General features: G+C 42.2%; 1 protein-coding gene across 6 annotated transcripts in view; it reads left to right on the top strand.

The window, feature by feature from the left end:
• The window catches only part of PLEKHA7 (pleckstrin homology domain containing A7), a 1,012,616-nt gene that overhangs the window by 529,305 nt on the left and 455,651 nt on the right, over window positions 1–27,660 (top strand). Inside the window, exon 1 of one of the 6 annotated variants that reach the window (XM_069223728.1) lies at window positions 7,691–7,709. The exons of the other annotated variants lie outside the window; for them this stretch is intronic. The gene's annotated coding sequence lies outside the window, so the exon portion shown is untranslated. Of the gene's footprint in view, window positions 1–7,690; window positions 7,710–27,660 lie in introns of those variants that run through there. 6 annotated transcript variants of the gene reach the window in all.

Here is a 27,660-nt window from a genome sequence, read left to right as displayed (position 1 = left end):
TGTGAGTGCTGCCTTCTCTTAGGATTGTATTAGAAATGCCCTGCCTTATGTGTAAGGGTTATTGTCTGATTTATGAGGGGTAGCATAGGCATGTTTGGTATGGTTGCGATAGTGATAAGAAATGCTGCTTACTAGTGTATGCGTATTTTTTACTACTATTAGAGAAATGCCACTTCTAGAAAGTGTGCTTATGACTCTGGTGTTTTTGTAGCTTGACCCCCAACCACGTCTGAGCAGCCTGACAGTTGGGGCTTTGTGCATACTTTTCAGACAGCCTGTACACAGGGAGGGTGGAGGTACCACAGAGTTGCATCTACATATTGCATAGTCTTCCTGGGCTGAGAAAAGGGAGAGGCAGGGCACACCTGCATTTGTAAAGGCTGTGCCCTGGCCTCGCACAGTAGGGTCGTTTACCCCCCACTGATGTTTGGAGCCTGTGCTGGAGGAGAGAAAGGGCACTCCCAGAACCAATTGCAACTGGTTGGAACCCGCTCTCCTCCTCATTGACAGAGACACTGCAAACTTAGTATAAGTACAGGGGAACTGTCCCAACAATTTAGACATTCTTTGAACATTTGTGGAACTGGACAGAAGGCTGCTGAGAGAACTCACCAGGAACCGCCATGGACTGCTGCTGTTGTGCTGACCTGTGACCCACAGGAGGAACTGCGACTGCTTGCATCCACTTTTTGCGCTGGCCTGTAGTTGGGTTCATCAGCCCTGTGCTCCTTCTTCAGTTTTGTCTCCAGGGGCAAGGTGTTGTGGCCCCTGGCCCCTGCAACCTACCCTAGCACAAGGAGTGCTGCTTCAATAGCTTAGCGCTTGGAGAGCACTCCTGTGTGACCCCCCTTTGCGCTTCTAAGCGCCTTATCCTGTAGGAGATTCACAGCCGCAGCCTGGGCTCCTTAAAAATGCCCCTGCACTCGTAAGCGTGCAGTTTTTAACTCCAGGATAATCACCGCCGCGACCGGGCTGTTGCCAGGCAAAGCGCAAGAGTCGCACTATCTTTAGTGCCCCCGGGGCACCACCAGGAGAAGAAAAAGGAGTGAACGCACTCCTATCGTGCCCCCGGGTGGACCACACTTTAAGGAGCGCCCCCTCGGCACCAACCAGCTTTCCCATTAGCCGATCACCGCCGCGGGCCGGGAAAACGAGCAAACACTCGCGCACCACATCGGGTGCGGGCAAGTGGACGGCAGCGGCCCCAGGAGGGAGAGAGACCTCATTGGAGGTCTCCTCTGGAATCCAGGGCCACCCAGAAGAGCAGGACTCGAGGGAAACGTCTTCCCTACCCCCGGTCACTGCCATAGGAGCGGGAGACTCCAGATTTTAGCCTGCCATTGTTTTAAGACATTGCTTTCTTGGGCTGCCTTGCCCCTCCCAGAGATCGCGGGCCCCAGGAGGGGCACGTTTCAAAACTGGAGAGGGTGCCGACCGCCCCTCTCCCTTAAGAGCCATGTGTGGCCCCATGAGCGCATAGGAGCAACAGCGGCCCCTACCACAACTTTCCAGGCATTAGGAGTGCCCTGTTCCACCAAATAAGGTACTTTTGAGGAAACTGAGAGGGTGGTAGGCTCCAGGGATTTTTTTTTTCTAATGATAAATATTGGCTATATGTTCCTGTTATGGCCATGCTGCCCTGATGTATGTTTACTTTCTTATGACTTGCCATATGTTCTCTAATGTTCCTAGTATGGATATATATGAGGCATTTATGACAAGTATACATATTTCATTATTGTGATTTCTGACTACTGCTTATGTTGCAGAATCCTGAGTACTTATGTGTTCCATGGTGACAATTGCTTATTCTTGCAGAGTACAAGTAACTTGTGTAACGTTCTGACAACTGCTAAGGTAGCAGGGTATTACTAACATGTAACGTTTGATCTAATTATATTTTTTCCAATACAGTTTATTTTTACATAGCTCGGTGTTGTGTTTACTTTGTGGTGTACATTTTGCGTCACATGTTGTGTGTGTTGTGCAAACGCTTTACACATTGCCTCCGGGTTAGGCCGGACTGCTCGTGCCAAGCTACCAAGGGGGTGAGCAGGGGTTAACTTGGACGGGTAAATCCCTTGCCCTGACTAGAGTGGGTGGGTTCTGCCTGGCTTAGGTGCATACCCTAGCCAACCAGAAACCCCATTTCTAACACCAGTGAACTCTAGAACAGCATTCCCAACCTGTGGTCCGGGGACCCCAGGGAGTCTGTGAAGCCTCCTCAGGGAGTCCGCGACTGCTTAGAAAATTAAATTATATTAACAGATTAATAAAGTGAACATAAATAAAGTGGCTAAATGTACAGCTGAAAATTTAAAATCATACTGTAATGCCAAGGAACTTGACATTGGAGGCTAAAAGTTAAATCTGTTTCCTCAGATTGTTTCGTGGAAGCAGTACAGGTGCATCAAACAGAATACAGTATGGCCAATGTGTGGCTTCAATTGAATTTAGAAAAGCTTCAACCTTCCTATTGAAATTACATTTTTTATTTTTGTATCTGTTTTTGTTTCCACATTAAATAAAATATATCATCATTTGTGTGTGTTTGATGAATGCTTGTTTCTTTTTTTGTGTACTGTTTTGCATTACAAATCATCGACAATGTTTAGGTCGGGGTCCCTGGCTTCCAGTACTGACTGAGTATGGGGGGTCCCCATATTTAAAAAATGAATCAGTGGGGGTCCTTGGATTCCAGTACTGATAAAGTGGGGGTCCACAAAAAGTCAAAAGGTTGGGAACCACTGCTCTAGAAAAAACAGAACGCCATGTCTGGCTTCATTCTTACCAACCCTTCATCTTTAAAGTTATGTGGGAATGTTTTTTTTTCAGTGTGGTATCAAAAAAAGTAAACGTGAAATCTCTGTGATGTTCAAATTACTTCCTGGTAATTTTCATTACTTTGAGTCCGACATCCTGATCAACAGTCCTTCGTTCCTACCTTCCCTTGAGTTTGCCTGCCTTTGTCTCTTGCTTGAAAGTTACCCGAATGTATTTGAGAGAGGCATGAAGGAAGTTATATCTGATGGCATGGGGGGGTAAAATAAGTTATTTGACAAATAATGGCCTGTTTCGATGGTGAGTTAGGTTAATGACATGAAAGAACAATACCGAAACAAGCATACATCAAACAAATACACAACTTCTGAAATACTTTATTTAATTCACCAGCAAAAACATACCAAAATTGTATTTTTAATGAGGAAGTTGGAATTTTTCTAAATTTGGCTTTTATTACTAAGAGGCAAATATATGCTAACCTGCTATCATTTTGTCTTTTTTACTCTTGGCGCTTGCTTTCTTTCTGTTGGTACAAATTAGTGCTTCAATTGAGGCTAACAACTGTCCATATTGAGTTTGGTTATCGTACTTGCACTGCTTCCAGGATCAAGCTAAGGATACAAATTAAATTTTTAGCCTCTTATTTCAAATTCTTTCATATTTACGGAGCATTTTAAAATGTTCAATTTGATTTTTTCATTTAGATAACCCTTATCAATCTGCTAATAATATTTAACTTTTGGAACAGTTGTGGACCCCTGGGTAAGCATGTTGGACCACCCGCTCTCCCAAGAACCCAGCAGACCACATGTTACAGCCAGCTAACATAATTGATTCATGAGCACGATTATTTCACAACAACTCTAAAACAAATAACTCTTTGCACTCCTTTGATCGAAGAGATACTGTTTTACTAACATTATATGTTATTGTTTATATGTAATGTGAGACATTGAGTTGTTGGTTGATTGAGGTGTTAACTCTGCTCAAGTAACATTCTAAATCCCTGTGAGGATGAACCACAAAAGTTACTAAATTAACCTGTGCTTGACCCACTTGTAGCATGGCACAAGGCAGCAAGTCCTAATGCAATGTGTAAAGTATCTATGCAGCACACAAACGGCAATATAGTAAAAATGCAGCACAAGAAAAGTCCCTCACCAATTTAGAAAAAGGGAGACATTTTTCATAAATTATTTGACCCAAAATGACAGCGTTCCAATGAGTGGAATTAGAGTTATGAATTTTTAAAATTTAAGGTAAAAACTAGCGCCTAAATTATCAAATCGCCAACAGCGGACATCTAGTCACGCAAGACCAACCAACCACAATGGAGTGTTGGTCAGATACAAAGAGTGGATTGGGCCCTAGGAAGTACCTTTGGACTTAAAAGAAATTCTGAAGAAAATTTTGTTAGAAGGCAAAATTCAGCGGGGCAAGGCTGCAGGGGGTGGCAGAGGAGACAGCATTGTCGTTGGGAAGCTACTGGGTGAAGTCAAGATGAATATTTCTTTGTTCTTTTAGTCACTTTTTTGGAAGTCGAAAATCTCCACTGAGATGAGTCTGTAGCTGACAAGAATTCCATGAGGCCTGCTAGCCTTTTGGCAAGGGACTGTTGAAAAGGATTTGCTGCTGCGGAGAAGAATATAGCGGGAGCTGCAGTGAATTCAGGACGACTGGTGATGTACCTTGGGTGGATAGACAGGCAGGTTGGTCCCAGCCTTCTCTCAGTTCTCAGAGCAGTTTTCACCAAAACGTTTCTCAGTTCCAAGTTTTTACTTTTGGATATCTGGGCACCTTTAACATCACCTCCAAGGGTTCAGAACTGGAGGGGCACCACTTGGGGAGTTAGGACTCACTCAGTGTGGGTCCAAGTGTGGGTTTAAGATTGTTGGAGCCTTTTCTGTCCCTGAGGGCTCTGATCAGGAGGCCAGCCAACTAACTATTACAGTCACTCTGGTAGTCCTGGGTTCAATAGTGGAAGAGGGCTCATGCAGTAGGGCAGGCCTCTGGGGGTTCAAGACAGGCTTCAGGCAGCAGAACAGTCCTTCCAAGGGAAGAAATGCAGACCTCTGAAGTATTTAGCAGGCCACAGCAGCAGGCAGTCCTCTGAGAGTCATTCTGCAGGTCCAAGAAAAGAACTGAAAAGTGGGTCTGACCTGGTGCCCCTTTGTAGTAGGATAATTTTTTAGAGGATTCCCTTTGAAGTGCTTTAGGTTTCCTGCGTTCCCTGTCCTGGCTTCAAGCTAGTTTCTTGAACAATGCAGTGGTGATAGATCCCTTGTGTAAGGTCGGGCACAGCCTACTTAATTGCAAGTGAAGCTGTGCCCAGCTCCACCCCCATCCTGTCACTTGATGGCCCATCCTGGTGCACCCCCCTATTGTATGAGTGTCTGAAAGGAATAAACCAAGTGCAACTGCCAACTACACTAAGTTGTGATCTCGGAACAAGCTGCAGGCACCAAACAAAGCAGGAAAAGGACATCTTTCTAAAAGTAGCATTTTCAAAATTGCAACTTAAAATCTGACTTTACCACTAAAAAATGCTTTAAATGTTAACTTGTTTCCAATCTAAATTTAGCACTTCTTAAATACAATAAGGCAACCCCATGTTATGCTGGGGGAGAGATAGGCCTCACAGTAGTGAAAAATAAATTTAGGAGTTTTTCACTACAAGGATATGTAAAAGTGGAAATAATACATGTCCAACCTTTTAATTACAATGCACCCATTTAAAATAGGCTTCCTAGGGCCTACGTGAGGGGTGACTTATATGCAAGAAAGGGGAGTTTAAGGCTTGAAAACAGAATTATATTGCCAAGTTGAATTGGCAGCTCAAATCTGTAGTGTGGCTCCAGTGGGAGTCCAGAGACATGTTTTAAGGTGCTAGTTAAGTGGATGGCACAGACAGTGCTGCAGGCTCACTAGTAGCATTTAATTTACAGGCACTGGCTATGTAGTATACCACTTTACCAAGGGACTCATAAGTAAGCTATATAAACCAATGTTACCATGTTTTAGGGAGTAAGCACAAACACTTTTGTGCTGGTTAGCAGGGATAAGGCCAACAAAAACAAATTCAGCTAAAACAAGAAGGCTGAAGGCAAAAAGTTGGTTGGTGACCCTGCAGAGAGGGCCAAGTTAAACATGCACTTTGACAGTGGGTACAGTTCATAACAGCAAGGGATTCTTCAGTTAGTACAACTCTACCTACTGTATTTCAGTATGACTTTACAATTCTTCACATGTTCTTTGTTGATTTATTTATGTTCCACTGGCATACCTATACCACATACTGTAGTGCTTTCATATGCCTCAGTGTTAGGTTGAGGATATTTAAAGAACACTAACATTGCTGAATAGGATTCAGCTCTGAGCATTGCAGATATATACTTAAGAGTTTGGTGCCCATTCCTTCATGATGTTCATTTCAGTGCTGTTCATCCTGCATTTAATTATTGCTCATGGTCCAGTGGATATTTATCTGTAAACATTAAGTGCATATTGGCTTCTCCATCCATTGCATTTTGGTGCTGTATCTTTTTCTGGTACAGAAATGATGTCTCTGCTACTGGCCATGGAAAAGTCTTAAGGATTTAAGGGAGGCATCTCAACTGAATCCCTCACACAATGACATAATTGCAAATGTAATATAAATGTCTGAATCCCGACCATGTAAAGGAAAATATCATAAACCAAGTTGTTTTTAAAAACAGTTTTTTTTATTCTTTATATAATATCTCTAACCCGATAGGAAACAGCTGAGCTAATCCCATGACTTTGGCTGGCATACGTATAGGCCCTCATTATGAGTCTGGCGGTCACTAGACTGCCAGACTCGCGGATAGTAGTCAGACCGCCGCCAGTGCGGCGTTTCGACCGCCACATTATAACTCTGGCAGTCGGGCCGCCAGGGAACCACCTGCTCCGCCAGGTTCCGGTTGCGGTGGTCTTAATCTTCCAGGGCAGCTCTGCCCTGGGGATTACGGCCGCCTTCTCGGCCAGCAGTTTCAAGGCTGTAGCACCACCATGAAAATGCTGATGGAGAACAGGTGCAGGGTGCCCTAGTTGGGGCCGTGCACTGCCCATGCACTTGGCATGGGCAGTGCAGGGGTCCCCCTGGCCAGCACCATTGTAATGTTCAATGTCTGCTTTGCAGACCATGAACATTGCGAGGGTGCTGATGCACCCTGCACTCTACAGCATTGCGGCCGGCTCGATTATGAACTGGAGACAATGTTGTAGTCTGCAGGCGGAAACTCCGGTTTCCACCCGTTGACCTAGTGGGAAACCCTTAATGGGCCTGCCGAGGAAGTAGCCAGTATGGTGGCAACCTCCCCATCAGAAGTTCAGTGGACGGTGTAAACCTTCTGCCAAACTCATAATCAGGCCCATAATTTATATATATTAACCCTTGGCATTACTAAGACAAGTGTAAAGCAAAAAACAGAAGGGGCATTTGGAGAGACATTTGGGGTACATTAATTGGATGGGAGCTAAACCAATCAACTGAATGTGAATGAAGGTTAATAATACAGGAGACAAAAGTTGCATAATTCAATAATCACAGATGCAAAAGCACACACATTTTCCTACAAGGACAAACTAGGAATTTTTGTAGGCAACTGTGTATCTGTCTTTCAGAATGAATAGTGCTTTACTGCACCTGCATACTCTTGTGGAATGTAAGTGCTAGATAAACCAACAAATATCAAAACAGATTCATTGCCACCTTTGTATTGCATGTATGAAGAGGAACTGTTTTGTAGAGCCAGATGTTTGGAACACATTTATTTTCATTTCAGATTTGTAAACGTTAAAATGGATTATGAAATAACAATATCTTCTTGAGTTACTGAGACAGACACTGGAGATATGTGTGCAGTAGTTTATCACTAAACAACATTTCAAAAGATCAAATAAGGGTGAGTAAATGAATACATGAAGCAATGATGATTCACAATGTACTAAAAATCATCAGCTAAAATGCACTTAGATTTAATTTTTTACAAACAAATTGACACTATTACTCAAAATAAGCACCTAAGTGTTCATTTAAAACTCTCGTGGTTTTACTATTTATACAATGATAAGTAGAAATGTGTAGTAATTGGTAAGCATTTAGATATTTATAGAACAATTAAGAATTAAATTGAACATGATTTATTGAATTTAAATACATTTAAAATGAAAAGTGTTCTGTTACAAAATAACTACTAAAAGTTTTAAAATCTTAAGTCACAAATAATAATTTAACATAGTGCCATGCTAGTCCATTAGTATTTTTTCAGCCTTACGAGCACATTTTTCTACGGTGTAGACATAGGTAGGGTACAGCATTTTTTTGTGTGTATTCCTCGATAACGACGTAGCTTCACAACAAATGTGCCTATATACATGTGAAATGATAGAGGACCCTGCTTGCTGTCATTTTCCCTAACCTTCTTGAGCATCATGGTGTGTCTAACCATGAGTCAAACAACCATATAAAGCACATTGTACACCATAAGAAGCATGAAATTTGAATGCAAACTGTAACAGTGTATAGGTATGGTAAGTACAAAAGGACCGCCCTGAAGTGTCACATGTCATTTTTAAGGGACAGAGAGCAAACAGGTTAAATTAGGAGATTGCCTCATGCATCTGTATGTTGTCAGTATACGGCTGTTACTTGAAGTTTTAAGACTGCACTGTTGGATTTCCACATGCATGATGATGACACACACTGGTAGGACTTGTGGAGGCAATAAAGCTAAAGGAGCTAAAGGATAGATGAACACCAAGCATCTCTTAGCTGATTCCTCAATGAACAATGATGGACAGGTGTGCCGTGTTTCCTCTAAATGCCGTTCTCACAGTAGAACATTTACGCAACCGATCCATAGGAATTCTGAGCTTGACTAGTAGAAAGGACTTGGAACAAATTTCCATGTTAAAGTTCTTTATATTAAACAGTTCAGGTACAACGAGTACCGACGATGTTGCAGCCCATGAACTAGGTAACCCTCCCACAAGCTGCTACCCTGAAATCTGGTGTTTGTGAGCATTTTAGTTATCCTGTGCATGAGAGTGCACATAATATGTGACACTGTGGGCTACTCATTTCTAATGAGGAGTCAATTTTATTCAACATAAAATTGGTGACATAGAGCCTGTGTGAGTATTCAATCTTCATCGCCGAAAGCACCCTTAATTGTTGAGTTTAAATGTTGTTTTAACAAGCATAACGCAAGTCATAGTGTCATGCCACAGGATAAAATGGGTGTAGGTACATAGACCATGTTTACTTCCTAGTTTATTTTGACATCTTCACATGTGCATATTTGATAACATATGAACCTCCACATAGTTCCAACTCTTGTCGTGATAAGATGTTTAGTTTGTACTACTTCAGTACTTTTTTGGTATTCATTTTGTCCCTGTGCAGAAGTTCCAAGCCTTATTTTTCACTGGACGAATGAATGATACATTACTGAAGAGCGAATGTTATACTCCTACTAATCTCCAAGGTATTCACTGGTCTGTTAGCAGTGAGACCAAGCATAAAGGCTTAATCTGCTAAACACCAACTCACAGAACGCTGAAACAGTTTATGCAGCTTACAGACCGAGAGAGCTGAACCAAATCTACAGATTATTTAAAGCTTAAAACCTGAAGACAGCAACGGGGGTCAATACAAAATTGTTAACTAATGGGAAACCCAGTCAAAGGAAAATATAACCATAGGAGTAAAGAATTTCTAGACACTACCCGTGCTTAACAAAACCAGTAATATCCAAAATAAATGATGGCTAAAAACAAGCAACTCGCACATTGGCTATAGATCGCTCCAGACTTGATTATTTTCTGATGAACAGTTTATTGCATGTGTTGCTCAGGGCATCTTTAGGCTATCTTGAATTTTCGTAGAGTGAACGCTGGTGCTTTGGGTCTGAAGTGCAAACGAACGTAATGTCTTTAAATTTAGACATATGACCAGTATTTGATAAATTAAAAAGGAAACTAGGATTCAACAGAAAAGCTTCACATCATAACAAGAGGGTGCTGCACTCAAAACGTCTACACAGATATTGATAGAACATTTTGTCAACAACTGTGGGCAACATCTTTACCACAAGTTAGGCATTGGAAGTTAGTTTTTATTATGGTCAAAATCCCAGTAACTCAATTATGATTTTGCAGTGTTAGAATCGTATTTGATATTTTTTTTTTACAAATTTACTTTTAACTGTGAAGTAATTGTGTGGATTGATCCATACGCAGTCATTTTGTTTTATTGAACTCCATCAAGCACTTGAATATGATGACAAGACTCTGCTGCTAAAATGTAAATATATATAATACATTTTGGCTTTCATCAAAGAGAGGTTTGTGTCACAATAACCTTGTTGAATCCCAAGACCTAGCACTGCTGGCTTTCAGATGTCAAGGTGCTGCAGAAATGTTCCTTCAAAAATGTTCCTTCATAGAAGATAGCACAGTATTCTCACCCTTGTAAAAACATTTATTGGTAATGGTATCTAATGTTATATTACAGTGTCTGTGCGTTATGACCCTTGGCAAAGCAAGCAGACAGTTGAAACACGCATAGTATTGAGGTGAAGCTGGTCTGGATTTAAATTGTCCTGTTAATCCTTTCTGGAGATAAGATAGCTTGTCCTGTGATCTTTTTTGTTTTTACTGCCGGGCGGCTGGAGGGGGAGGGGGGGTGTAAGGGCTGCTTTAAGCTCTTTTTATGCAGCTTGGAGTCAAGTTTCAAAAGTGATTCAACCTGAGATTACCTAAATTGTCACATGTGTTGGAGAATAGTTCATCAGCAAGTGTGAACTGAGCTGTCTTTATCTGTCTTCCAGAATACTTTACTACAGTTTTAGCAATATTTATCGCTTTGGTTCTTCCAGATACAATGAGCTGGTATGTGTGCTGGTAGCTTAGTTGCACACTGTATTTAGTAAAATTGGGTTTCCTTCAGTAGGGAAAAATATGATGCATCTTAGGTCGAAATCTTCTTACTAACTCCTCAAGTATACAAAGTAATATCCTACTGTTGGACTTTTTGCCTTACGCAGGGTCATCCCCAGTCTTTTTGCCTCCTTCCTCCTGGTTTTTCTGACCTCTCGCTGTTGGCTCTAGGACTCTGAGCACTTTATCACTGCTGACCAGTGCTAAAAGTGCAGGTGCTCTCCCATCTAAAGTTGGTATGATTGGCTTATACCTAATTGGCATATTTAATTTACCTATAAGTCCCTTGTACAGTGGTATCTCTATACCCAGGGCCTGTAAATTAAATACTACTACTGGGCCTGCAGCGCTGCTTGCGCCACCCACTGAAGTAGACTTTCAAACCTGTCTCAGGCCTGCTAGCGCAGGGCCTGTGTGCGCAGTTTTCTGCCACAGGGACCTGGCATCTAAATTTACTTGCCAGGCCCAGAACTCCCCTTTTACTACATGTAAGTCACCCCTAAGGTACGCCGTAGCTAGCCCTATGGGCAAGGTGCCATGTATGTACATGTGCCATATTGCATGGCCTGTCCTAGTAGTGACAAACAGCCTAACTTGGTGTCTCACTGCTGTGAGTGCTGCCATCTCATAGGATTGCATTAGAAATGCCCTGCCTTATGTGTTGCATTATGTGTAAGGGGTATTGTCTGAGTTCTGAGGGGTAGCGTAGGCGTGTTTGGTATGGTTGTGATGGTGATAATAAATGCTGCTTACTGGTGTGGGTGTATTTTTTATTACTATCACTGAAATGCCACTTCTAGAAAGTGTGCATTTATCTGTGCTTATGACTCTGGTGTTTTGCAGTTTGACTCCAATCCACGTCTGGGCAGAGTGACAGTTGGGGCTTTGTGCATACTTTTCAGACAGCCTGTACACAGGGAGGGTGGAGATGTCACAGAGGTGCATCTGCATACTGAATAGTCTTCCTGGGCTGAGAGAAGGGAGCGGCGGGGCACACCTCCATTTGTAAAGACTGTGCCCTGGCCTCACACAATAGGGTCGTTAACCCCCCACTGATGTTTGGAGCCTGTGCTGAAAGGAGAGAGGGGGTACTCCCAGAACCAGTTGTAACTGGCTGGAGCCTCCTCTCCCTACCAGTGTAAAACACTGTAAGAACTGACTATAAGTACAGGGGAATTTTCCCCACAATTTGGAGACTCTTGGAATCATCTTGGAACTGGACACCAAAGGCTGAAAGGACTCACCAGGAACCACCATGGACTGCTGCTGCTGTGCTGACCTGTGACCTGCCTGGTCACTGTGAAGGACTTGCCACTTGCTGCCTTTCCCTTGTGCTGGCCTGTAGCTGGGTTCTCCACCTGAGGACCTTGTCTTAAGATTCTGCTCCCCAGGGGCAGGGTGCTGTGGCCCCTGACCCCTGCATCCATTTCTTTACGAGGGGTGCTTCTCCGTGGTTGCAGCTGCCATAGCGCTGATTGCAGCGCGCTTATGGAGCCTTGGGAGCTCGTAGGCTCCTTGCTGCATTGTGCCCCTTTAAATAAAATCACCGCATTGGGTGCAGGCGAGTGTCTGCTCGGGCCCCAGGAGGGGTCTGATCTTCTTGTGGCTTCACGGCAGGACCAGGGGAAGGTGCGGGGAGTGCCCCCTTCCCCCTGGCCTCTGCGTTAGGAGCAGGACGCTCCTTTTCTGCTGTTAGGTAAAACGGGCATTATTGTGCCCCCCCCCCCCAGCTTGGTGGAAGGGCCAGTGGAGGCCCGGGGGGCCCCCCAGAGATCACGGGTCCCGGGAGGGGCCTGTCATTAAACCGGAGGGGGTGCATGGTGCCCCCCTCCTGCCCTAAGTTGTTTTTGCTGGCTTTGGCCCCTCTCGTGAGGGCCGGTTGAGGCCCTGGGGGGGCCCCCAGTAATCACAGTTCCCGGAGGGCCCTGTCTATAAAAGGGAGGAGGTGCATGTCGCCCTCCTCTGACCCCAGAGTATAAGGGAGGCCCCTGTTTTGAGCATAGGAGCGCCGGGGGCCCCATTGTTCGCCTTCTAGGCACTGGAGGTGCCTTCATCCAACCAGGTACTGTTTAAAGGACCAATATAGTTGTAATCCAAAGTTCTTTCTACAGACTTTTGTTTGATTTATATATTACCTACCTGCGTTTGATGTTTTTACATATGTGTATGCAAATGTTCCTTTTATGGACATGCTTGCTAATATGTTTTCCTAACTTGCCATATGTTTTCTAATGTTCCTGCTATGGGCATTTTATGATATTCTTATGACAAGTGCTGTGATGTAATAACGTGTTTTCCTGACTACTGCTTATGTTGCAGAATACTGAGTAACCTGTGTGTTATGTGTGACTACTGCTAGGTTGCAGAGTAACTAATGCGTAACGTTCTGACAACTGCTAAGGTAGCAGGATAGTACTGATATGTGATGTTTGGTCTGATAATTGCCTTGTGTACAATACAGTATATTTTCATATAATCTGGTGTTGTGTTTCCTTTGTGGTGGGGATATTGCGTCACGTGTGTTGTGTGTGTTGTGCAAACGCTTTACACATTGCCTCTGGGTTAAGCCTGACTGCTCGTGCCAAGCTACCAAGGGGGTGAGCAGGGGTTATCTTGGACGTGTAACTCCCTTGCCCTGACTAGAGAGAGTAAGTTCTGCCTGGCTGAGGTGCATACCCTAGCCAACCAGAAACCCCATTTCTAACACCTACTATGTATGGTCTGACAGGATGTTAGAAACAAATATACAACTTATAGCAACGTGTAGATGACTTAAGAAAGGTTCACTCAGAAATATAGTTTAAGCACTGTACACATTGTTTATATGCGATTTCATCTGCCACCCATTTTTAAAAATTAATTATTAGTAGTTGTTAGTTTAGTAGTTATATGGCTTCATTTGTACAAAGAAATATTCAGCTATTTCTTCAGGTTAATAGTTAACATGAGGCTGTCACATCAACATCTCTAAAGTAGTTAGGTTTGGAGCATTTACTGTAGCTCCAAAATATTTGCATGTGTGGAACTTCAGTGATTTTTCATATGCAAAAGTAGTATTGCTGACAGTGACTCACTTACCAGAGCTCATTATGCCCACATAGCTAAATTGCACACTGACTGTACAGTTTCAATTATACATTTCATTTATTGGCATCATAATCCCCTACCTTGCTGGGGTTAGTTTCTCTGAATGCCCTAAATGAGTGGCACTCACTTGTCATTTGGATTTGCCTTTTAAATATTTGTCTGTAAAATCCAGATTCCATAACTGTCAGAAAATCATCCTGATGAAGTAAGTGACCAAACAATTGCACGTCATGTTCCATGCAGTTTGATGCTGGATGAACCAGATCTGGTTTAACTAAATTTTTCCAAAATTGAAAGATTTTTTGATCTCAGTCTCTATTGAATGCCAGTCATTTCACTTGGCCTTCAGTAGCACTGTCCATTTGGTTATCAACCTGAGTCTTAGTGGCTCAGCATCTCTTGAAACCAGTAGGTCAATACCTTGAACAACTCATTCTTCTTTCTCCTTAATGTCTATGAGAGTTCTCAGCTTAATTGCATATCCACATCTTTTATTGTGGTAACATCATTTATTGGCTTTTATCTGGATCTCCAAGACATATGTCTATTGTAAAGTTCTGTAGCTAGGTGTACCACTTTTGCACTGTGATCCATACATTGTTATTAAAAGGGTCCAGTTTAACACCTTTTTCACCACATGTTAGAAATTGGGTTTCTGGTTGGCAGAGGCATGCACCTTGTCCAAGTAGGAACCAAAATCCTTGTCAGGGTAAGTCACAAACACACCCTGTTAACCTGTGCTCATCCTATGGTAGCTTGGCACAGAGCAGTCAAGCTTAACTTAAGAAGCAATGTGTTAAGTATTTGTGCAACACTTCGAGAAGTAAAACAGTAAAAAAGACCACATGAAAGAAATTGAAAAACACAGCTTAATTTAATATATAAAAATAGACCATGTCAAAAATCCAATAAGTTGAAGTTGAGATATGAATTTTTAATTAATAAACTGTGAAATAGAGATTAGAAACAAGAAGTGCCAGTCTAGGATATCTGGTCATGCCGGCCGAGGACAAAGTCAAAAGTGCAGCCCAACCACGATGGAGCGCAGGCTGGATACAGCGACCCCGTTGGACCCACTGAACAAAATGACCTTAATCCTGGATGCGTCGATTTTCTCCATGCAGCAATGTGAGGTGTTCGAGATGCTACGACTCCGAAGGCATGGTGCCAAGGCCAATCCATGCTGGAGAGATGATGCATTTAATCTGATCCATGCAATGGGGGAGGGTGTGCCGGTTCTGATCTGCACAGATGTGGCGATGTGTTTTTTATGAATGGAGCAGCACTTTATAACCACTTCCAAGGGTGCAGGACTGGATTGGCACTACTTGGCAGAGCAAGACTCACAGTTGCCAGAGTCCAGGTCCTGTAGCAAGTGGGTTTGAAATCTTTTGTGTTCATGAAACTTCGGTAAACAGGAGGCAAGCCAGCAAGCCCTTGGAGTCACTTTGGTTCTTGGTTGGAGAGATTCTGGTCCAGTCCTTCTCATTCCCTGGCAAGAAGGGCAGCAGGTAGCAGGTTTGCACAGCAAAGTAGAAGTCCAGCAGAGTGGCAGTCCATCTTCCTGGCAGAGTATCCCAAGTCCGGAAGTGTACTGAAGTGTTTGGTGTCAGAGTTCCAGTACTTATACCCAGTTGTGCCTTTGAAATGGGGGGAGACTTCAAAGAGAGGCCTTTGAAGTGTACAGAGTCCCTACCCTTCCTGCTGTAGCGCTAAACTCACTACAAGGCTGTATGCAGCCCTTTGTGTGGGGACAGAACAGAGCCTATTCAGGTGTAAGTGTCCGCTCCTACCTTCCATCCTGCCCAGGATGGCCCATTAGTCACACCTAAGCTCCCTTTGTGTATGGCTGTCTAGTGGGGGCAATGCTCATAGCCCACCTGACGCATACCCCAGACATGCATTCAGAGGCTGGCAAAGGCCACCAAATGGCTAAAGTAAGAAAAAGCCATCTTTATAAAGGTAACATTTTCAGATTTACAATTTAAAATCTGACCACCATAAGTTGTGATTTTAATTTGTGATTCCAGAGACAACAAACCTGGGGTGCCCAATCAGATATTACACTTATAAAATGTACTAAGATAATCCCAAGTTTATCCTATAGGAGAGATAAACTTTGCAGTAGTAAAAAACAAACCTAAGAGTTTTTCACTCATTGAACATACAAAACTTAAAAGTATATGTCCTACTTTTTAAATACACTGAACACTGCCCTTGGCCTGGCCAGGACCTACTTAAAAAGGAAGGTTTTGGACTTGGCAAAGGGGTTAACTTGCCAGCTCGACAGATCAGTTTAAAACTGCACAGCAGGCTTTGCAGTGGCAGGCCTGAAGAATGTTGGAAGTGCTACTGAAGTAGGTGGCACAATCGGTGCTGCAGGCCCCCTAGTAGCATTTAATTTACAGGCCTAGGGCACTGGTACTGCACTTTACATGGGTCTTACAAGTAAATTAAATATACCAGTTGTGGTTAAGCCAACGTTACAGGTTGTAAGCAGGGAGTACATGCACTTTAGCACTGGTTAGCAGTGCTAAAGGGCCCAGAGTCCTAAAGCAAGCAAAAACGAGGTCAGCAAAACAGGAGATCTGAAGGCAAAATGTCAGGGGAAACCACACCAAGGATGCCAGGTCTAACACCACTCATCACTTATTTTTCTTTACTAATTCAAAAAGTAAGATCCTTTTCGTCCTCTTAGTCTCCTACAACCTGCCTATGGGACTGTCAGTCAGAAAACTGAGAGTCCGTTGCAGATAGTTTAGGTAATGGCCAACAAGTTGTGAAAAAATGTACCTGCCTTCTTAAGGAACATTGAAAGTCACCATGGCTTTAAATTATTCCTTAGAAGTTGACAGTAGCCTAAACCTCTTAACACCAGGCGTTTCGCGACCCTCACAGTTTGTTACCAAAACACTAGGGTTTGATGTTACACTGTGTATAACCTTATGGGAGGTAGAAAATGGCTTGTAAAGGATGATGGATAGGAAAGCAGGATCATCATTATGTCTTGTTTTTTCACTTTACTTTTAAACTCTGCATTGCCCACATGCCTCCTAAAAAGGATCTCATGAGGCACTTCAGAAGTGAAAAGGAGAGACTATGTATACAGAATATAACATTCAGGAGTTCCATATAGAGAGCATTGCACAACTTTACACCATGTATTCATTCTCATGATTCTAAGGGATGCGTTGCATATAGTAAGGAACGCTAAATTCATGTTGTTGCGAACATCTGGTTCTATGTGCTGAGCTATCCAGGATGTGTTTAGGTCTACGTTAGGAAACACATTGCTCATTTGTCAGCAATTACAGATGCCCAAGTGACCATGAAGAAACGTCACGCCAGCATTAGCAATTTTCAGGTAAATGGGCCATGTATGTTTAAATTTGATTTTAAAGAAGACAAATTGAGAATGTCTGTGGAGAAAAGACGAGCATAACTTCGAAAATTAGCCTATCACGGATTTGTGTTTAATGCAGTAACGTTTACCGTGCATGGAGTTTTAGGCTGCAAATCGTAATTTGACTCTTTTGTATTCCAATTCATATTGTTACATGTTTATCTCAAATGATAGTATCGATTCCCACTTTGATAAATTTAATGTCAACATGGCATTGCACCATTGTTATTCAATCTATCAAAGATAGGGGTGTTTAATGCAGACTCTTGTGTATTGTCTGAGTGGTGTGTGATGAACATTGCACCTTTGAAGCGGGTCACAGGCTTTTGAAACTGACGTTCGATGAAAACAAACGTGTATCAGTAAAAAAGTGCATACCGTTATGTTGAAAATAGCTTCGATGTAGAGAAAAATAGTGACACGTGACTTCGTTACATTTTTTATACTCGACAATTAAACAGTATTTCTTCATTCGTTCAGTTTATTTGCCAAATATTTATTTATGAGAGTTTGGGTGGACTCCTTGAGTGTACATTCTGTCCCAATTAAAGGTAGTGATTAAATGTAAGGTTTCCACTTGAAGTAGAGGCTCTAGACTGAAAACATGATCGATAGTTTGTGAGGAAGCTCCAAGTCGGAGGCCACTGATCCAACTAGGTTCCTATACAGAAATAGATTACGTGCACCAAAGAATGTTTTTGCATCTTCACAAGACTGGGTAGTGTTCATCCGAGTCTGCCCTTGTACTTCTCGACTGTGACGTGCTGCAATCTTCGGTGTTTTTTCAGTTTCTATTGGTAAGTGCTGCGTTATCTGTATAATATCCCTTCCCTCTGTATCCATCATTATACTGGTTCTCTACCGTCAAACAACCAGAGGTCAGACTGGTGGCGCTTGTGTCGTGCACACTACCTTGCGAGTTCTCTTTGCTCTGTTCTATGTTTAATTCCGTTAGAAGACTATGTCCCCCATATCAGTTCTAGTTTGTGATCCACTATTTGTCTTTGTCTGTGACATCAGTGGTTGCATCTTGGATTCCATCATGATTATTAATTAATTAATTTGCAAAAAAATAAAAGATTTTGGGCGGACTCGCCCATGCTCATTTATATGATGCCCGCCTATAAAAGAAACCTGCCCTTTACTATGGGGTCTTTAAAAAACATACCTACACTGTTAAAACCACCGACAGCGTTTGGACATGACTGCATGGCTCGGATGAATAATCTATCTCCCATGATGTTTTTGGTATTTGATGGAACAGTTAATGTATCTCAAATGGATGAGTTGTTGTGTATGAGTTAAAAGTATTTTTAAGAGTCAAAATGTGTGTGTGCCTTTGGTAGACAAAAAAAATCGATGTCTGATTTTGCTGTCAGGTTTCCTATTTTGTTCTTTTAATTGCGTTTTAGACAGGTGCAGCTACAAGTGTTCTTGTTTGTTAGTGATTTATTTTTACAGTGGCCTTTTAAAATTGTGAGATATGTTTGGAGCCTATTGGGCAAACCAGAGATTAATAAACAAATCAGACGATGCCTTGCAGGATGAGTTTTAACTGGCAAACGAGACATCGTTCTTGAGAAAATCCATTAAGCTGCCTGTCGAAGATGATAATTATTTCCTCAGTAGGTGTCTTCCTGTTGGTACAAGGTTTTGTTTATATGTTTACCGTGCCCCCGGGAATGCAGCTTGATGTATATTCTGCACGCTTCTTGTTGCACTGGATTTACGTTGAGCATATTCACGTCTCTTTCCCACGGAAACATTTAATGAATAGGGCCTTCAGAAACAGTTATGAGCCATTAATTAGTCTTTGGAACCCAGCCCCTTTATAGGAGATGAATAATGCACGTTCTAAGAAAATGCATCCAGGCTGAATGGCAGCTCGTGAAGAATACAGTGGGCAATGTACATGCAATCTGGTGCCAGATCATTAGGGAAGAGTGGATCTAAAACACTTCATATGTTCGTACAAATGGTGATTATCAAATCTCAAAGTCCCGCATAACCCTTCTTAATTAATGCAGGCTTTCCTATCCTGTGTAACGCTGCAGGAAGTTTTTTTTTTTTTTGTAAAAGCTGGTTTATTTTGTATGAAAATACCCACCCCAGGAACATTTTTGTTCGAAAAAGCAAGACCCCAATGTTGCAGAAGATGTATTGCAATGCAGATGAAAAATCATTATATGCACTTAAATCTAGGTGGGAGTGTGAAAGCAATTTAGTAAAGTCTGTGTGGGTACCCACTGGTGATTTCTAAGGACTCAACGCCCATAAAAATTCGAAATATTAAAAATCTCAAAAATAGTTATCCCAATAAATAATTTAATTTTGACATGAGCACTAGGGTCTGTAGCAGGATGTAGGGCCTTCACAGGAGCTCTTTTTTAGAGCCCCATGCGTCCACTTCTAAATATATTTATATATCACAAAAGCAGTTATTCATGAGGAGGCCGGTAAGGTCAGATGCATCTGGTTGGCTGCCCTGCAGTGTGTTTCAGGACATTTGTTTTCTTATAAAGCAGGACCGCATGATGCTTATGACCAGTTCTAATCTATTGTAAAGGTTCATGTTTCGTGGTTGGCATAGGCATGGCGTTAGAATCTTTTTTTCATTTCAATCATTTGTTGTTAACTGAGCGAATTTGGCTGCCTATGTCACGACTCACGTGCTGCTTACGCCTGGAATCCGCAGATCGAGTGGCGTGGGTCTTGAGTGTTCGGCTTTGGCCCAGAAAGGGGCGACTCTTTCTGGTAGCCACAGTGCTGTAGGCAATGGAAACGCCAAGAACAGACCGTGCCCTTCAGAAATAGCGCCAGAGGGAAAAAAAAACTTAAAAAGGGGAAAAAACCTCCAAACAGAAAGATTCCTGAAACAAGAACAAAAGAACAGGAATCAACAGAGGCAAAATGTGGGTAAACACAGAATGGACGAGATCCAGAACCGAAAGGCAAAGAATCAGGAGCAAAGACACTATCAAAACAGAAAGTGTTGCAGCGCAAGGAAAGGAAGAAAACACATCCCTTAAATACCATTAAACGGGAAACGACCAACAGGAAGTAAAAGGACACCATCTTAGATAGGGAAAAGTACATAGAACAGAATAGATTAGGAACCATAGAGAATAGGGAACAAGGAATGCTGGGAAGAAAAAGGTAACATGGGAAGGGGGAAAAAACATAAAGCAAGCTACAACCAGATGACCCAGGAAAAGAAGAAAAGAAAAGAAAAAGAACAGGTAACAGGGGTCAGGAGGCACAAGAAACGCGGTGTACAAAAGCAGAGCGAGGCCCCATGCCAAATCTGGGGCCTCGCAAGGTACATAATAGACTTGGGGCACGCCGCGTCCTGTAGACGCGTTGTGCGGCCCAAGCCGAATGTTCGGCTCGCGCCGCACCACGCGACGCAACAGCCTATTGTAATTTGGCCACCTTTTTGTAAACCAGATTTTTTCAGTCACTTCCTTTTAAGTATACTCCTGTGATTTCTTACAAGGTAAAAGTTCAGGAGTGAAAAGACTGTCTTTGTCTAGTTAGGGGTCTGGCTGTTTTCCCAAGTTTACTTTACAAAAGTATTGTATTTGCGTTTGTGCTTGCACCAGGCATAGCTGTACTGATAAAGTACATGGACATTTCAGAAAGAAAAGGATAAAAGAAATGTACTTCAATTCTGCTAAAAGAATATGTGCAAGACTAGCTTATGTTTTTTCTGTCACACAAATTGGTGACTGTGGCCGTATTGTAGTATGTGTGCTAGGGTCTTTAAGAAAATACTTCCCAGAGCAAAGAATGCCATGTTCTCTTTCGCCTGTTAGCTGTGGTCAATTCTTGCACTTATGTACAGAGATTATGTTCATGAAAATAGTATACAACAATTGTACGTCATTTTACATTGAAAATGTAATTCATTTGGACTACAGAGCTTACCTAGAACAACAAACTATTGTGACATTTGGGTGCTGTGCAAAGCGTTCACCTGGATCGGAGCCACAAGCTGATTTTGGTTACTTCGTCCATGTGCTTTGATGGTGCTGTAAAGAAAGAAGCATTGACCGAGAGAATTGGACTTGTCTAGAAATGCCCAAGCTATTGACTTTGCCAATGACTGTTGGCACTGCCTGTGAATGCATTTGGCAAAACGCAGGCACATCCATGTCTGGCAATGTTGGAATGTGTTGTCCATTAACAGAAACCCATTCTATGATGTCCTTCAAAGTGCAAGTATGCATTGTGATGCATTCCTGCATTGTGACATGTCATGACGCATGCACGTTTGCCGTGACATGTGCATAGTGACACATGGTTGACACTTTTAATTTATCTTTCTAGCATGGCAAATGTCCATGTTATAACTATAAATGAAAAGTAAAAAAATGAAAAGGCTCATGGGGAGTGGGGGTGAGTGGCCCAGTGGCACTTTGAAGTTGTCACCCAGCTCTGTAGTTCCTGGGTTCTGTTTATGAACAGCATATGCAGTCCAGGGATTTACTTTGGCATTCAAGGATTCTTTAGCCTGTTGAACTCATTGGAAAATCAGGACTACAATTCCCGGCATGGAAAGAATAAACATGGACTGGATGAGTTACACCCAAATCGGTCTACAAACTTCAACGCTCTGTTGAAGGGCTTCGTTAAAAAACAAATACATCAATATACGATGGGGAGTCTGGTGGGAGCATCTATAAGAGCTTGCGGAAGTAACAGGGGAGCACGAGTGAAAAGGGGTCATCTGTAAGAAAAGTGTGGAAAAGGAAGCGAGTGCCAAGGAGCACTTTGCAGCTGCTAGCCTAAAAAATAAATCTTGATGACGGGGAGCAAAATTGAGAGAGTGCGGCAGTGTGAAAAGAGAGTGCAGGGATGAGAGAGCAAAGACAGGCACCCAGGGAGCTTTCAGTAGCAAATAATAAAAATAGGCCTCTCACATATGCTGTGTAAGAAATTAAATAATCAAGTAAAATACTGTGAGAATGGAAGTCTCCTGGGCAATACAAACAGAAGAATAAGAAGGAACTTCATCACATCAAAAGATAGACAACTAAGTCAAGCCATCAGAAACAAGGGGCTGAACTAAAGCCCAGTTTCAGAGCATGTTATGTATTGGGAAAAATAGGCTGGAAAGTCATCGAATCAAGAGCAGACAACCGATATAGACGAGATTGCCATACCGTCCTAAGCAAGGGGCTCACGATAGCCCAGTGTAAGTAAGTTATATATTGAATATAATAGGTCTGCCTACAGACAACTGAAGCTGTCACTAGCCAGGGACTGAAAAGAGCCGCCAAGTGATAAAAGCAAATGGGAATTGTCACAGGGAAGGCAGCCTGAGGGAACGTGGGAAAACTATAGCAGTGTCCAGCTGGAACCCAAACAAGTTTAACTTGGGCAGCACCCCTAGAACTCTGCAGAAGAAAATAACTAAAAATAGTTGTTATGCATGTTAAAGAATGTGCAAGAATACACAGTTTCAAAGACCACTACAGGATTCTCAGCTATGTCAATTGGCAGAATTCATAGTGAAATCGATAAAGGCCCTTATTTACAATGTCCCAAAACGTGTTGAAAGTGCAGTAATCGTATTGCTACACATCTTGGTTTTTTGAAGTTCGTTTCATTTCACAAGTTACCTTACAAAATGGACCAGCCCTCGTTGAAATGCCAGATGCGTGTGTAACTTTCATTCCAAATTAGTCTTGTGCTCAACTTCCAGATGTTTAAGTAGTAGGAAAAAACACTGTTGTGCACAACACTCAGAGCCAGCAGTCCGTTCGTAAGGACGTGCACCCCAGGAAGTTCTTGAGCAATAACCTATTTCCTCATCAAGAGCTTAAGGAACGGGCCTAATTTCCATTTTGAATTTATGTCTGGTTGTGTTTTTCATTTTGTAGACCACTCTGTTACTTAAACGCGTGCCTGGGCCACCTTTACCACAAATTATCTGGCCCCTAAGCGTTTGCGTCTGAACTTGTTTCAACTTATGCTGGTGAGAAATATTGCCTTGTGCACACAGTAGAGAGACTTAAACATAATCCTCTTAGACACAGGCAACCAGTGTTGTGCATTTAAGGCGGCAGAAGCAGAGGAAAACTGAGGCCATTGTAGCAACTGCATTTTGAGTTTGTTGACAGACTGATTACAGCAGCCACTCAAATCGAGATGATCAACTGTAGCACCAAAGGGTGCATGGAAACCAGGAGAAGAGAGAAGATTTTCCGCAAGACAAGCAGCAATGAGAAACAGGTTACAGGCAGCTGATTAACATGGTTATTCAAGGATAGTTTGTCATCCATATAAAATCCAAGTATCCAGACTGACTCAGCCGAACAAGGAATGGAGTCCCGTAAATTCAGCCAAAATTCGAAAGGCACGACCCATAAAGGACTTCTGTTAGTAATGCAGAAGATCTCAGTTTTATCCACATTGAAATGTAATGAATTTTGCGACACTAAAGAAGAGACATCTCTCATACTTTGATGAAACGTAACAAAAGGATGAGGCACAGTATAATCCATCAAGATGAGCAGTTCTGTATCGGCTGCATGATTTATGACATTCACCCCATGCCATCCAATAAACTGAATCAAGGGGTGGCTATATAAAGGTTAAAAAGGGTGGGACTAAAGGCGGATCCCTGAGGAACACCCTGTCCTAATACCTTAAACTAAGAAAGGAATGGTGGTAGATGCACACCCTAACATCTATCCTGCACCAATAAAAGGCATAGCCACCTATACCAGCCACCGCTAACTTAGAGAGCAGAAAGGTGTGAGACACTGTATCAAATGTGGCAGATAGATTGAGTAACACTAGAGTAACTAAATGCTGGGGAAGCAAGCCAAAGGGCTAGTTCATTAATCATCTCTGCTCATGACAAAGGTTTTGATTTTTTTGGGAAGGACAATTTGAGTGTCTTCAGCGTATACGTGGGCACAGAGGCCAAAAAAGCAGATGATGTGGCCTAGATAAGTAGTACATGCAGAAAAGAACCATATTAAACCTTAGGACACCAATAGGCAAAGGAAATTGTGTGGTGAGTGTGGAACAAAAAGTGGCAGACGGATCAGTCATAGATGGATGTGGACGGAGTAGTTAAGTAATTCCAAGAGTGGTTTAGTAATTCTAAATAAGGTAAGTGTTAAAATGAGGTTAGGAAGTATATCAAGAACAACAAGCATGTGGAGTCTGAAAATGATGTGTGCAGAAGATAGGAAATTTGAACGTGCATATCCAGTTTGTGTTCAGTGAAGTGCCTCATAGCGAGATTTTTAGAGATTGAGAACATGGTTGATTAAAATAAAACGTAAGACGATTGAACACAAGATGTTCCAGTATCTTAGAGGCGAAAATAATTTGAGTGACTGGACAGTAGGCTGGGGGAGGACTGTGAAGTGTTGATGGCCGTTTCCATAAATTTGGCAGAATGACAGAAGATTTATGACCCTTCAGGAATTGGAGAAAGTGACTGAATACTATGGTCAGATAAGACAAAAACCTGGTGGCCAAATATAGAAACTGCATTGATTGATTGGACGGGCAAACAGGGCACAGAGTGGGTTTGCTGACAGAGTATGTGTCTGATCCTGCAAAATAAGAGGGGGAGAAAGAGGCAAGTTGAACAGTTTGGATAGGATGGAAAGTAGAGAGGAAATGGGGTGAGAGGGGCAAGAAAAAGGGCAGTACTCATAATGGAAATTACAGAGAAGTTAAGAAATGAAGTCTGACAGCTCTAAGGTTTATCTGCACTGTAGTCACAAATACAGAAGAACAATACAGACGCTTCATGAACCATGATCACATCAAAGTGAGGATTTTTGATATTCATTAAACTGCAGGAGGTGCAGCAACGAAATTAGATACGTTTTGTATTCTCATACATGAAGCAGCTGCAAAAGATAAATGTGCTGTAGGCGTTCTATTATAGTGTTGTCACTTTCATACTTCTATACATTAGTGGTCAGAGGGTAGGTAACCACTGTCTCCCTTAACTGGAGAACACACCCTCCTAAAACTCCTCACCCTCTCCTGTTAGGGAACCAACACTAAAGGGAAATGTAGATTTTTGCTAGGTGATGGTAGCATTTTCTAGCTCATGCTGCAGAGATTTGTCTCATTGTGGGTTTGGAATCCAAGTAGGGCCGACTCGGCATTTAATCCTGCTGAAGTTGACAATGTGAGTACCTTTGAGTTTGTAACAATAACACTTTTTACTTTACTACAATTCATGCCAGAATCAGGGCATAACAATATGTTTTTAAGCACTTTTAGAGAAGCAGTTACTTTTCAGCGAAAAACAGGCAAGTGTTTCCATTTGGGAGTAAGCTTAGAAAACAGCAAAAACATCCAAGAACTCTGCCTGTAGATGTTCCAGAGCTTTCGAATGAATGTCTCTGCACAGTTTGAGTCTCACTAACAAAGGAATCGTTTTACTAAGCTTCATTCTTTGCTTCCGAATCAGATATGGCCCAGCTGACATTTCATCATGTAACACGTGGCTGCCCACAATTTGTTACCAAGTCTTTTTTTCTAGAATTGAGCAGCCATATACAGCCTGGTAATTAGACAGCAGTATTGCATCGAGACACATTAATTAGGATGAAAACGAAATGCGTTTAAAAATGTGCGTCTTGAAGGATTTGACAGCTGAGGACTCGCTACACTTATTTGTTGCCTCTGAAAACGCACAGGAATGTGTACCAAGCACAATTGATCCTAACCATATCCGAATAGCAGAAAGAAGCGCTTCCAAGTGATTGCACCTACCCGATTAAAGAGGTTTTGCAGAACAATATTCCAAATTCTACATTTAACCTTACCAGCTATTTGTTACGGGTGGCATGAGAGAAATTCTCGCATTTATTTCTTTACTGATACACAAAATGGAAATCGTGCTCTAGGGCGTTTCGAATAGAAAGGGGTACATCAGAGGTCCTGCCTAGCAAGGTGGGTGGTGCAAGGTAGAAGGACCATATATGGTGAAAAAATAGCCCCACCAGGCAAGCTGGGAAGGAGAGGGGAGAGTGAGGAGGTAATGGTTTAAGAAGCCGGTACTTGACCTAGGAGATCAATTTCTTCAGCTAATACAAACAGCACAGATGATAACATAAGATAAAAGCTAAAGCTATATACCAGAGCGCCCAGAGTGAGGCATCCCAATGGGCAAGTCAACTGAGGCGAAACCAATGCACTGCAAGTCTATCCTTGCCTCTGATTGGTATTCTTTGTGGATGCATACGTCTGAAACGTTTTCCCTTTGGTATCAGAAAGGAAGAACCTTTTGGAAAAATATTTGTAAACAATTTTTATTATTTCACAAAGACAGGCAAGCACCATCTGTTGAAACACGTGCATGCTCCAGAGCCATAGCAAAGTATTCAGTCCAGAATAAAATGGGAGAATATGACTGAATGGTACTTGCTTTTGAATGCGTTTAGTGGATCTTGTAATGAGGGTGAGGATTTCAGAAGGTTCCATTTCTTTGGGGGGGCTTGTTCTGTCCCCTTAGTTGACCATTTTGAGGCTGGTTGGAACTAGTGTTCCTGTTTTAGAGAATTGTAGCTATTTGGTTGGCTGGTAAGTGGTTATATTGTTTCACATGTTCATGGTTGAGTTTATTGATCACTTTGAAAAATCAACTTCAGTTTTTTCTTTAAATGAGTGATTTCAGATGCCACAGAAGATGTGACTATCAGTTGAGCAGTTTTAGAACCTGAACTGCCAATCCTTCCACAATTATTGACATCTCAAATGCCTCTGTGTTATTGGTTGGGGTGTTGCGAGCATCATCCTATTACTTTATACACAACATACTTGTTAGTTATTATGACTATCAATTGAGAAATATACACAACATACTTGTTAGTTATTATGACTATCAATTGAGAAATTCAAAAATAACCATTAATACACAATAATAAAGTTACATTTCATCATACTCAGTCAGTGTTGCCTCTTCCTGTTTTTAAGTTTGTTTAATGTTCAGACATCTTGCAATACAAATAGTTAATCTAGAGTAAGTGCAAATATACACACACCTCCAGGGCACCAAAGATCCCTATCACTTGTGGAGTGCCCCCAGGGTTCCATACTATCTCCTGCCATCTTCACCTTTTACATGGAGCTGCTTGGTGTTCTACTATAGCATTAGAACCCGCCGTAGCGGGCTCTACCAGCTATTAAAGGCCCGCTCCCGAGTTAAAGGCCCAAGCCGAAGACGAGGGCCTTTAACAAGGTAGAGCGCCTTTAATAGCCAGTAGAACCCGCTACGGCGGGTTTTAAGGCTATTAGAACATTCTGCCATTAGAGGGCAGAATGTTCTCATAAATAAATCAAAGGCTTCACGGAACCAGGGGGGATTAAAATCCCCTCAGGCTCAGTGAGGCTTTGTTCACAGCGTTTACTGTGAACAAAGAAGATTGGAATGTTGGCGC

This window comes from Pleurodeles waltl, chromosome 3_1 (genome assembly GCF_031143425.1).
Source record: "Pleurodeles waltl isolate 20211129_DDA chromosome 3_1, aPleWal1.hap1.20221129, whole genome shotgun sequence".
In the NCBI taxonomy this organism is placed as follows: Eukaryota; Metazoa; Chordata; class Amphibia; order Caudata; family Salamandridae; genus Pleurodeles; species Pleurodeles waltl.
This window is presented reverse-complemented; position numbering and strand designations above follow the sequence as displayed.